The sequence below is a fragment of the Triticum dicoccoides genome, chromosome 5A, assembly GCF_002162155.2.
Source record: "Triticum dicoccoides isolate Atlit2015 ecotype Zavitan chromosome 5A, WEW_v2.0, whole genome shotgun sequence".
Classification (NCBI taxonomy): Eukaryota; Viridiplantae; Streptophyta; class Magnoliopsida; order Poales; family Poaceae; genus Triticum; species Triticum dicoccoides.
The window spans coordinates 164,707,745-164,720,570 of record NC_041388.1 but is presented as its reverse complement, the minus strand read 5'-3'; positions in this window follow the sequence as shown (position 1 = coordinate 164,720,570).

The window sequence follows — 12,826 nt, the reverse complement described above, 5'->3', positions numbered from 1 at the left end:
CGGACCTAGCCGGAGACGGGCGAGGGAAGGGGCGGTCATGCGACCGACGGGGCATGGCAGGCTGCTTGGTGGAGGAGTCGCGCGGGCGAGGAGGCGCGCGGGAGCAGGGTCGCACGCAGAGGCGACGAGGAGGAGGCCACGGGCGAGGGAGGAGGTTGGGCGCGCTCGGGGACGAGCTCCGACGGAGCTGCTCGCTGTCGGCGGCCGGAAACAGTGACGAGGCAGAGGAGGGGCACGGGCGCAGGAGGCTGAGAGGGGCGAGGCGGAGGCGCGAGGAGCTGCAGAGGAGCGGCTGGAGGCGGCAAGCCGGCGAGGGGAACGGGTGCAGGCGACGGAGGTGGAGGCGCGAGGCGGAGAAGGTTCGGCGGCGGGGCCGCGCGCGAGGGCTCTGCTCCTCTCTCTCCTTATGAGGATGGGGGCACGAGCGAGGGAGAGGGAGAGATCGAGAGGAGGGACGCGAGGGGATCGGTGATGCGCTGCGCAAGGAGATGGGGGTCGGGCGCGAGGAGAGGGAATCGATCGATGAGCGTGTGGCGGCGGCACAGAGGGAGAGATCGACAGGAGGGAGTCGGGCTAGGGTTAGAGGGGGGCGTGGCTGGCCTTGGGCCGGCTTAGCCTTGGGTCAAATGGGCTGCGGGGAAGCGGCCCTCTTCTCTCTCTCCCTTGTATTTTCTTAGCAGAAAACAATTAAAGAGAAGAAAAGGAAAGAGAGGGTTAGGGAAAAGGATTTGCGCATGGAGACAATTTTCCCGGACTCACAAAAAATGAGCTCGATCCAGGAAAAATAGAAGTGGGCATGACCGAAAGATTTAAATTCAAACTCATTTGAAATTCAAATGGGTTTGAACTAGGACTTGATGAAAGGAAGGTCCAAAAATGTTCGGACTTTTGGTGGAGTTCCGGAAAATGATGAAATAATTTATGGGCAAGGTTTGGAGGTCAACTCGGGGCAGAAAAAAGGCATGGGATTTATTTTTCACGTGGGTTATGGTGATTTCCAAAACAATGGAATATTTAATATAGCTCCCTAATATTGGAGGATATGTTATAAAGAGAGTCACCATGTGAGTTCCCTTGGTTTAAATGGACCAAAAATCCATACAATTTATTTAGTTGAGTTGAGATACAAAGGTTAATGACATGATGCAATGCACATGATGCAAGGATGAATGCAATGAACAAAACAAATCGCACGACGAATCTCGGAAAACAAGGAAGGCATCTAAAGCACCGGGCTCGGGGCGTTACATGCACTCATCACCAAGAATAGTGAATGATCACAAACGATAGATAGAATGATAATATTTAAGCAAGCATTAAGCAAACATTAAGTGTAGCTTATGATCAAACACATGATCATCGATGTCTCACAAGCATAAGGACATAGTATCAAGCACTCAAAAGCAGAAAAGGTTCGAAAAACCACCAAATAAAGCAAGAGAGAAAAGCAACACTCTCTCTCTCTCGAAGCCTATGATCTATACATCTTCTCCCCCTTTGGCAACAAGTTACCAAAAAGTTCCTAGAAAATGCATAGTGCTAAATCGACGCTCAGGCTTGATCTTCAGGTGGTGGTGGAGTCCGGATCACTCCAAGGACGAAGGCTTCTGTAGATGTTGAAGTAGTCGCTGGAGTTTGAGCTGAGGTAGACGCTGGAGCTGAGGCCGTAGCTGGTGCTGAAGTAGTGGCTCTAGTGTCAGCAACTGGCAGTGCAGACGACCTCGGACCTCGTGGCACTCTAGAAAATGCTTGAGTCGTGGTCCTGCCTCTCCTCTCATTCATGTCCTCCTGGAGCTGCTCCACTGCAGACTGTACTTCTGTTACCTTGACATCCAAGTCATAGAACTTCTGTTCCATGATCCTCTCTAGGCTCTGCTGATTTTTAGTGAGGTTTGCCAAACTTTGCTCAATTCTCAGCGTGGATGCAATCAAGTAACTGAGCTGCTCTTGCTTGGTCTTCAAGAAATAGTCAGATGCCTCCTCTTGAGTAGGCATCCTGGCAGCTTTTTCCTTCTTCGCCTTCTCCTTCTTTGCAAATGCTTGTGCAGACGATGGCTCGTTCTCAGTCATAACAACTTCATTGTCCTCGAAATCTGGACGGATGGGCAGGTGTTCCTTATCCAACAAATATACGCCCGTGCCCATCTTGGAGTTGATGAGCTCCTGAATCTGAGGGGCATATCCACAGCTCCTCTTCTGATCTGCCGCAGTTCTTTTGATCGTTTCCACTATAAGGCTCATAACTTTGAATTTTTGAGGCACGTCAAAAACATGAAGCAAATTGATCGCGTGACCTCTGATCATCTTGTGATCTCCAGACTTGGGCGGAAGGGTGTGCCTAAGGATCCAGTTGATCGTAGGCAATCCTGAGAGCAGATAATGTACTGAGCCAAACTTGAACGTGTCAAGCGCTTCATTCGGAATCTCCTTGTACATGTTGGACATGGAGTTGTGGTCCATCTTTTTCTTGGCATAAATGTCCAAGTCATCTGCTTGCTCCTCTGGGGCATTGATTAGCTTCGCCCATTCCTCAACAGTAGAGTTGTACCTTGTACCTTCTGACATCCATGTGATCCTGCCATCCGGATAAAAGTGTGTTGTGGAGTAGAATTGCATGATAAGTTCCTCGTTCCACTTTGTGAGCTTCTGACCAACAAAGTCAGCTACTCCACAAGCACTAAAGCTGTCAAATACTCCTGGGTAGTACTCCTCATTCTCCTTGATATATGTCCAATCAACCCATCGCATATCACAGACAATGGGCTTCTTATCTAGCAGCACCGTCTCATAGAAATCCTGCTGCTCCTTGGTGTGAAACCTGTAGTCCACGACAATCCTTCTCCTTGAAGCATATGGGTCTGCTTCTCTCCACTTCCTGAGCCCTGAGTCTCTCCTGAGCTTCATATCCTCAGCCACAGGATGAGCATCGTTGTGGTCTAGGATCTTGGGCTTGAGCTTCCGAAGGACATTCTCTTCCTCATCCTCAGCAACAGTCTCAGGCACTGGAGCCTTGTTCTTCTCAGCTGCAGGAATGCTCCGTGTGTTCCTCTTGGGCTTTGGCATAGATGCAGCCTTAGGTGCTTCCTTGGGCTTGGATGCAGCTCCCCCTGACCTTATGGCATCTCCCATAAGTTTGGGTGCCTTGGGCGCTGGTGCAGCTGCCTCTTCTTCCTCCTCCTCTTCTACCATGATGGAGGCTCTTCCAAGCACTTTGGCAACAGTCTTCTTCACCCTCTCTTTCCTTTTCTTGCTCTCAGCAGCAATGGGCTCAATGGGAGCAGGTGCAGGCTTCTCAGTTGAAGCTCTAGCCTTTGACATGGGTTGCCTGCCTGTTGGCCTCTTGATTTTCAGGCCTGGCTTTGAGCCTTGAGCTGGCTCAACTCTCTTGGAGGTGGCCTCTTCCTCTGCCACATAGTCCTCATCTTATGAATCTGAGGTTTTCTTCTTCCTTTGTCTCGTGGCAGCCTTTGGCAATTGCTGGGGGTGCTTCTGCTGCCATCATCAGAAGAACTTGAGGGGCTAGTGCCCTCACTCATCACAACTTGCTGCTCTGAGAGGTTCTGGCTATCACTCTGGTCTGACATGCTGTAAACTGACTGCTGACCCTGTGAATAGATTATAGAAGAGATAGAGTGGATGAGCATCACAAAATGCAGAGATTTTTGCAAAAAGAATGATCCAAAAACTTAGTTTTAGTTTCCCACTGAAATCATCTCAGATCTACCGATTTTCAAACTCGGTGATACCGAAGCAGTTTTGGAACCTAAACTAGTGAACTCAGTAGGACCGAGTCACAGTTCGGTGGCACCGAGACTGCTAGGGTTTCACTGAATTCAAAAATCGGTCACACTGATAGTAATTCTCGGTCAGACTGAGTCTCACTTGTGCAATGGCATAAGCCAAATCGGTGGGACCGAGTTTTTCAACTCGGTGGGTCCGAGATGGTTTCGGCGGAAACCTAAACCTAGAATTTTCGAATCAAACCTAATCTATGAGCGTTTTGACTGGATAGAAGATTATCAAACGTGGCCAGAAACAATGTGATCACAATGTGCTAGGAATCGGATTGAGGAATAGCACAAAGATCAAGTCCATACCCTAGTTCGGCGTGGACTTGCTACGGCGGCAACGGCGGGGCAGAAATCCCATTGACGGCGATGGAGACCAGCGACTGGAGGCTGCTGGCGGCGAGGAGGACGATCCGGAGACCCAGGAGGCAGAGCGAGCTATGCGCGGGCGAAGAGGTTTCGGAGAAATTTCCAAAATTCTGCCCATGACTATATATAGCCCGACCCTGTCGGTGTGACCGAGTGCAACAACTCGGTGGCACCGAGATTCATAACTGCGTGCAGTTACTGAAACTCGGTGAGACCGAAAGGTTCAAATCGGTTGCACCGAGATTGAAAACTTAGATCAACTCAATGATCTCGGTAGGACCGAAAGTGGAGTATCGGTCAGACCGAGAATCATAAAGAGGTTTTGGAAGTTTAAGTCTATGACGAATCAGGGACTCTGAGCGCTCCTCACACAGAGTGGTTCGAATCTGACTTGATCAAATTTTGTGATGCAGCATGAATAGAGTTTGAGACGAGAAAAGCATAGATAGCTAGAGGAGGTTCTTAGGCATTCTTGTCCATCCACTTGGCAAAAGAAGATAAAGCCGAACAATCAAAGCAACAAGTGGATGTCCTTGAATGAGTAAAATATGCAATCAGCATGCTCACACAATAAGATAGCAAATGAAATATGTGGCAAAGCATGCACAACCAATTCTAGCATCTATCAAGCAATTTGCGATGACTAGGTCATCTATATATGAGTATATTGACTTAGGAGTCAAGTGAGAACACTTGATCGTAGGTCATACTCATCATTTAAGCTCAAGTGGGGTTACCACTTTTACATAAAGCATTGTTTTGTTCACATCTTTAGAGTTGCTTTAGCTCAAGTCTTAGAGTAAAGCTCCCCCTAGATGTGATATCCCCCTTAAGAGGGATGAACTAACCTTGGGTTTTGTCGATGATGACTTCATGTAGATATTGAAGATGTGGATGCTCAATGTTGATGTAGATCTCTTGGAGCTATCCATTTGAGTGAATTGCACTTTCAATACCTACATGGGTTAGTCCCACAAGGAACAAACAAGGATATCCATAGACATAGAGTGATGCACACGAGAGATGATGTCCATGAAAACTTTAGGTTACCTTGTCCCTTGTCTTACCAACAAGAGGGTTTGTGACTCCTTGAACTAGTGCAAGATGTGGAAGTTGATTGCACTTGTTCTTGCCAAAATGATAAGAGTGAAGTATGTTGGCGGAGTCACCCTCAAGAACTCTCTAGTTCTTCTTCTTTTGGATCCACATCATCTTGATGGGAATCCTTGGAGTTGTAGTCGTACTTGATGAAGTTGAACTTGAGGTAGTCTTGGGAATCCACTTGACTAAGGTCTTATGAGCTTCTTCAAATGCAACAATTTCCTCTTGAAGCTTGTCCTTGCCTTTTTGCTCGTAGTCTTGTGGTGGAAGATCATCTTGAGCTTGTGTCCCCTTGAAAGAAGTATACTTCTCTTGTTGAGGGACAAACTTTGTCTTGGGGTATTGATCTTCTTCCCATTCAACTCCATTGGCATTGAACTTTCGTTCAAAACCAACACCTTGATTCTTCCGGTGCATTCCTTGCTTGCGCACAATTTCCTTGAATTGCTTACTCTCGGCAAGGCTTTTGTACACTCCTTTCTCTATAATTCCCTTCAATAAGCTATTTTCTTGCTCAAGTGTAACTTGGCTAAGAGAATCATTAGTGGAATCAAGAGAACTACTAGAAGCAACAATATTGGATTTAGCATGATCATTGTTACTACTAGAGGAAGAATCTTTCTTGTTAGACTTGACTTGAGGCATGTAAGTGGATAAGAGTAAACGCTTGGCAATGTAAGAAGAACTTTTCTTGCGGAGATCATCATTGATTGCCTTTAAGAACTCATGCTCTTGCTCAAGATTGAGCTTTTCAAAGCGTAGCTTCTCATGAGCTCTTAAAAGTTCTCGATGATCTTCGAAGATAGTGTCATGAGCTAACTTAAGAGTTTTTAGTTCTTTAGTTAGAGCCTCAATCTTCTACTTATCATTGTCATTCGTTTTATCTTGATTAGCATGATTAATTGGTCTTTCATCATAGTATTCATCACTAGAGTTGTCACCAAGCAAATCATCACCTAACAAGTCATCTTCATCACTATCGAAATCAACATACTCGGGGTGTGTTACCTTAGGACCTTTGGCCATGAAGCATCTTCCAATTCCTTCATTTGGTGAGTCAAATATGTCATAGGAGTTGGTTGACACAAGTGCTAGACCGGCAACACCTTCATCTTGAGTATCTTCAGAGTCGGAGTGATAACTTCTCTAGGAGTGGCTGTCGGAGTCGGAGCCGGATACCCATTCACCAACATGAGCTTGATGTCTTCGTCTTGTGTAGCTCCTTGATGATTTTTCCTTCCTTTCCGAATCCTTGCTTCTCCATGAGTGTCTTCGTTCATAACGATCATCTCTACTCCTTCTCTCTCTTGGTGGTGATCCTTTGCTTCTTCTTTTTGGAGAATCTTCTCTTCTCTTGTAGGGAGCCGTACACTCGTTGGAATAGTGTCCGGGTCTTCCACAATTGTAATAGTTTCTCTCTCGACTAGAAGATCTTTTGTCATTGTAGGACCTTGACTTGGAGCTTCTATCGTTGCTTCTACTCTTGTAGAACTTGTTGAAAGTTCTTCACCATTAAGCTCAATTCTTCATTGAAGTCTTGTTTCTCACTTGATGATGTAGGAGTTTCACATGAGGCTTTATAGGCACCACTTGACTTGTTGTGAAGTTCCTCTTTATCCTTAAGTGACATCTCATGAGCAACAATTCTTCCAATCACTTCCGTTCGCTTGAGATCTTTGTAATTGGGCATCATTTGGATCAATGTCAACACGGTATCATATTTTCCATCCAAGGCTCTTAGGATCTTCTTGATGATGAATCTATCGGTCATCTCTTCACTTCCTAAGCCGGCAATCTCATTTGTGATGAGAGCAAGCCTAGAGTACATTTCAGCGACACCTTCACCATCCTTCATCTTGAACTTGTCAAGTTGGCTTTGAAGCACATCCAACTTGGATTCCTTGACGGAGTCGGTACCTTCGTGCATATCAATCAAAGTGTCCCAAATTTCCTTTGCATTCTCAAGGCGGCTGATTTTGTTGAATTCTTCGGGGGATAATCCGTTGAAGAGAATATCACAAGCTTGAGCATTGTATTGCAACATCTTCAACTCATCCACGGTAGCTTCACGGTTTGGTTCTCTCCCACCAAAGAAGTCACCTTGCAAACCAACACACACAATAGCCCAAACAGCGGGGTTATGTCCAAGAATATGCATTTTCATTTTATGCTTCCAACTAGCAAAATTAGTACCATCAAAGTAAGGATCTCTACGGTGATAATTTCCCTCGCTAGACGCCATACTCTCCTAGGTTGTGAAACCAAGGCTATGACCACCAAAAGCTATGGAGATCAAGCAAATGGAGACCAAAGCTCTGATACCACTTGTAGGATCGAGAGTATGTCTAGAGGGGGGTGATTAGACTACTTGACCAAATAAAAACTTAACCTTTTCCTAGTTTTAGTTCTTGGCAGATTTTAGCTATTTTTAGGACAAGTCAAGTAATCATCACACAATTCAAGCAAGCATGCAAAGAGTATATTGGCAGCGGAAAGTAAAGCATGCAACTTGCAAGAATATAAAGGGAAGGGTTTGGAGAATTCAAACGCTATTGGAGACACGGATGTTTTTCCCGTGGTTCGGATAGGTGGTGCTATCCTACATCCATGTTGATGGAGACTTCAACCCACGAAGGGTAACGGTTGCGCGAGTCGACACAGGGCTCCACCCAAGGGCAACGGTTGCGCGAGTCCACATAGGGCTCCACCCACGAAGGGTCCACGAAGAAGCAACCACCCACAAAGGGTCCACGAAGAAGCAACCTTGTCTATCCCACCATGGCCATCGCCCACGAAGGACTTGCCTCACTAGCGGTAGATCTTCACGAAGTAGGCGATCTCCTTGCCCTTACAAACTCCTTGGTTCACTCCACAATCTTGTCGGAGGCTCCCAAGTGACACCTAGCCAATCTAGGAGACACCACTCTCCAAGAAGTAACAAATGGTGTGTAGGTAATGAACTCCTTGCTCTTGTGCTTCAAATGATAGTCTCCCCAACACTCAACTCTCTCTCTCATAGGATTTGGATTTGGTGGAAAGAAGATTTGAGTGGAAAGCAACTTGGGAAGGCTAGAGATCAAGATTCATATGGTAGGAATGGAATGTCTTGATCTCAACACATGAGTAGGTGGTTCTCTCTCAGAACAAATGAGTTGGAATGATGTGTGTGTTCTGATGGCTCTCTCACTGAATGAGAAAGATGTGGAGGGGTATATATAGCCTCCACACAAAATCCGACCGTTACACACAATTTACCAATCTCGGTGGGACCAAATCAGAAAACTCGGTCTGACCGAAATAGTAAACCTAGTGACCGTTAGGAATTTCGGTGGGACTGACATGCAACTCGGTGGGACCGATTCGGTTAGGGTTTGGGCATAACGTAATCTCGGTGAGACCGATTACACAAACTCGGTGAGACCGAATTTGGTAATTAGCTAACCAGAGAGTTGGTCAGGCAAACTCGGTGGGACCAATTTGCTCTTTCGGTGAGACCGAGTGGAACTCGGTGAGACCGAAAAGTTACAAAGGGGAAACACTGAGTTTACGTTGCAATCTCGGTGGGACCGATTCGCTCTTTCGGTGGGACCGAAAAGTTACGAAAGGGAAACAGAGAGTTTGCAACCCCATCTCGGTGGGACCGAGATCCTTATCGGTAGAACCGAATTGCTAGGGTTTGGCAGTGGCTAATGACAAGTGAAACTCGGTGGCGCCGGATAGGAAGAATCGGTAGGACCGAGTTTGGCTTAGAGTTTAGGTCATATGTGGATATGGGAAAGTAGTTGAGGGTTTTTGGATCATATCACTAAGCACATGAAGCAAGAGGCTCATTAAGCAACACCTCATCCCTCCTTAATAGTATTGGCTTTTCCTAAGGACTCAATGTGATCTTGGATCACTAAAATATAAAATGAAGAGTCTTGAGCTTTTGAGCTTGAGCCAATCCATTGTCCTTAGCATTTTGAGGGTTCCACTTTCACATCCATGACATGCCAATCATTGAGCTTCCCTGAAATAATTGTCTTGGAATAGTATTAGCTCAATGACCTATATGTTGTTATGAATTACCAAAACCACCTAGGGATAGTTGCACTTTCACAAAACCATACTTCCTATATATCAATCTTTACCTCCGGACCATTCCAGAACTCCTCATGACGTCCGGGATCTCATCCGGGACTCCGAACAACATTCGGTAACCGCGTACACACTTTCCCTATAACCCTAGCATCATCGAACCTTAAGTGTGTAGACACTACGGGCTCGGGAGTCATGCAGACATGGCCGAGACAACTCTCCGGTCAATAACCAACAGCGGGATCTAGATACCCATGTTGGCTCCTACATGTTCCACGATGATCTCATCGGATGAACCACGATGTCAAGGATTCAATCAATCCCGTATACAATTCCCTTTGTCTATCGGTATGATACTTGCCCAAGATTCGATCGTCGGTATCCTATACCTTGTTCAATCTCGTTACCGGCAAGTCTCTTTACTCGTTCCATAACACATCATCCCATGATGAACTCCTTGGTCACATTGTGCACATTATGATGATGTCCTACCGAGTGGGCCCAGAGATACCTCTCCGTTACACGGAGTGACAAATCCCAGTCTCGATTCGTGCCAACCCAACAGACACTTTCAGAGACACCCGTAGTGAACCTTTATATCCACCCAATTACGTTTTGACGTTTGGCACACCCAAAGCACTCCTGCGGTATCCAGGAGTTGCACAATCTCATGGTCTAAGGAAATGATACTTGACATTAAAAAAGCTTTAGCATACGAACTACACGATCTTGTGCTAGGTTTAGGATTGGGTCTTGTCCATCACATCATTCTCCTAATGATGTGATCCCGTTATCAACGACATCCAATGTCCATGGTCAGGAAACCGTAACCATCTGTTGATCAACGAGCTAGTCAACTAGAGGCTTACTAGGGACATGGTGTTGTCTATGTATCCACACATGTATCTGAGTTTCCTATCAATACAATTCTAGCATGGATAATAAATGATTATCATAAACAATGAAATATAATAACAATAACTAATTTATTATTGCCTCTAGGGCATATTTCCAACAGTCTCCCACTTACACTAGAGTCAATAATCTAGTTCACATCGCCATGTGATTAACACTCATAGGTCACATCGCCATGTGACCAACATCCAAAGAGTTTACTAGAGTCACTAATCTAGTTCACATCACTATGTGATTAACACTCAATGAGTTCTGGGTTTGATCATGTTATGCTTGTGAGAGAGGTTGTAGTCAATGGGTCTTGTCATATTCAGATCCCTATGTATTTCGCAAAACTTTATGTCATATCGTAGATGCTGCTACCATGTTCCACTTGGAGCTATTCCAAATTGTTGCTCCATTATACGTATCTGGTATCTCTACTCAGAGCTATCCGGATAGGTGTTAAGCTTGCATCGACGTAACTCTTTACGTCAAACTCTTCATCACCTCCATATCCGAGAAACATTTCCTTATTCCTCTAAGGATAATTTTGACCGCTATCTGGTGATCTACTCCTAGATCACCTTTGTACCCTCTCGCCAGACATGTGGCAAGGCACACATCTAGTGCGGTACTCAGCATGTCATACCGTATAGAGCCTATGACAAAAGCATAGGGGACGACCTTCGTCCTTCCTCTTTCTTCTGCCGTGGTCAATCTTTGAGTCTTACTCAACTTCACACCTTACAACTCATGCAAGAACCCCTTCTTTGACTGATCTATTTTGAACTCCTTCAAAAACATGTCAAGGTGTGCGTTCTTTGAAAGTATCATCAGGCGTTTTGATCTATCTCTATAGATCTTGATGCCCAGTATGTAAGCAGCTTTATCCAGGTCTTCCTTTGAAAAACACTCTTCAAATAACCGTTTATGCTTTCCAGAAATTCTACATTATTTCGGATCAACAATATGTCATCCACATATACTTATCAGAAATGTTGTAATGCTCCCACTCACTTTCTTGTAAATACAAGTTTCTAGCAAACATTGTATAAACCTAAAAGCTTTGATCACTCCATCAAAGCATATATTCCGACTCCGAGATGCTTGCTCTAGTCCATAGAAGGATCGCTGGAGCTAGCATACCTTTTAGCATCCTTAGGATCAACAAAACTTTGATTGTATCACATACAACTCTTTCTTACAAAAACTGGTAAGAAAACTTGTTTTGACATCCATCTGTCAGATTTCATAATCGAAAAATATAGCTAATGCTAACATGATTCCGACGGACTTAAACATCGCTACGGGTGAGAAATTCTCATCGTAGTCAACTCCTTGAACTTGTGAAAAGACTCTTTCCCACAAGTCGAGCTTTATAGACGGTAACATTACCGCCCACGTTCGTCTTCTTCTTAAAACTCCATTTATCTCAATGGCCTGCCGATCATCGGGCAAGTCCACCAAAGTCCATACTTTGTTCTGATACATGGATCCTATCTCGGATTTCATGGCTTCTAACCATTTGTCGGAATACAGGCCCACCATCGCTTCTCCATAGCTCATAGGTTCATTGTTGTCTAACAACATGATATCTAAGACAGGATTACCGTACCGCTCAGTAGTAGTACATATCCTTGTCGACCTATGAGGTTCGATAGCAACTTGATCTGAAGCTTCGTGATCACTATCATTAGTTTCCTCTTCAACAGTCGTAGGTTCCACAGAAACATCTTTCTGTGTTGCACTACGCTCTGATTGAAGTGAGGGTTCGACAACCTCATCAAGTTCTATCTTCCTCCCACTCAATTCTTTCGAGAGAAACTCCTTCTCGAGAAAGGACCTGTTCTTAGCGACAAACAATTTGCCCTCGGATCTGAGATAGAAGGTATACCCAACTGTAACCTTTGGGTATCCTATGAAGATGTGTTTGTCCCCTTTGGGTTCGAGCTTCTCCGGCTAAAGCCTTAAGCATCGCAACCCCAAACATTAAGAAACGACATCTTTGGTTTCTTGCCAAACCAATTTTCGTACGACGTCGTCTCAACGGACTTATATGGTGTCCTATCTAAAGTGAATGCAGCTGTCTCTAATGCATAACCTCAAAATAATAGCGGTAGATCGGTAAGAGACATCATAGATCGCACCATATCTCATAAGGTTCGATTACGACGTCCGGGCACACCATTACGATGTGGTGTTCCAGGTGGCTTCAACTGCGAAACAATTCCACAATGTCTTAAGTGATTGCCAAACTCATAACTCAGCAAATCCCCTTTGATCAGATCGTAGGAACATGATCTTCTTGTTATGATGATTCTTAACTTCACTCTGAGATCGCTTGAACTTTTCAAACGTTTCAGACTTGTGCTTCATTAAGTAAATATACCTATATCTACCCAAATCGTCACTGAAGATGAGAAAATAGCGATATCCACCGCACGCTTCAATTCTCATTGGATCACACGCATCAGCATGCATGATTTCCAACAAGTCACTTGCCCGTTTCATTGTACCTGAAAACGGGGTCTTACTCATCCTGCCCATGAGGCATGGCTCGCATGTGTCAAGCGATTCAAAATCAAGTGACTCCA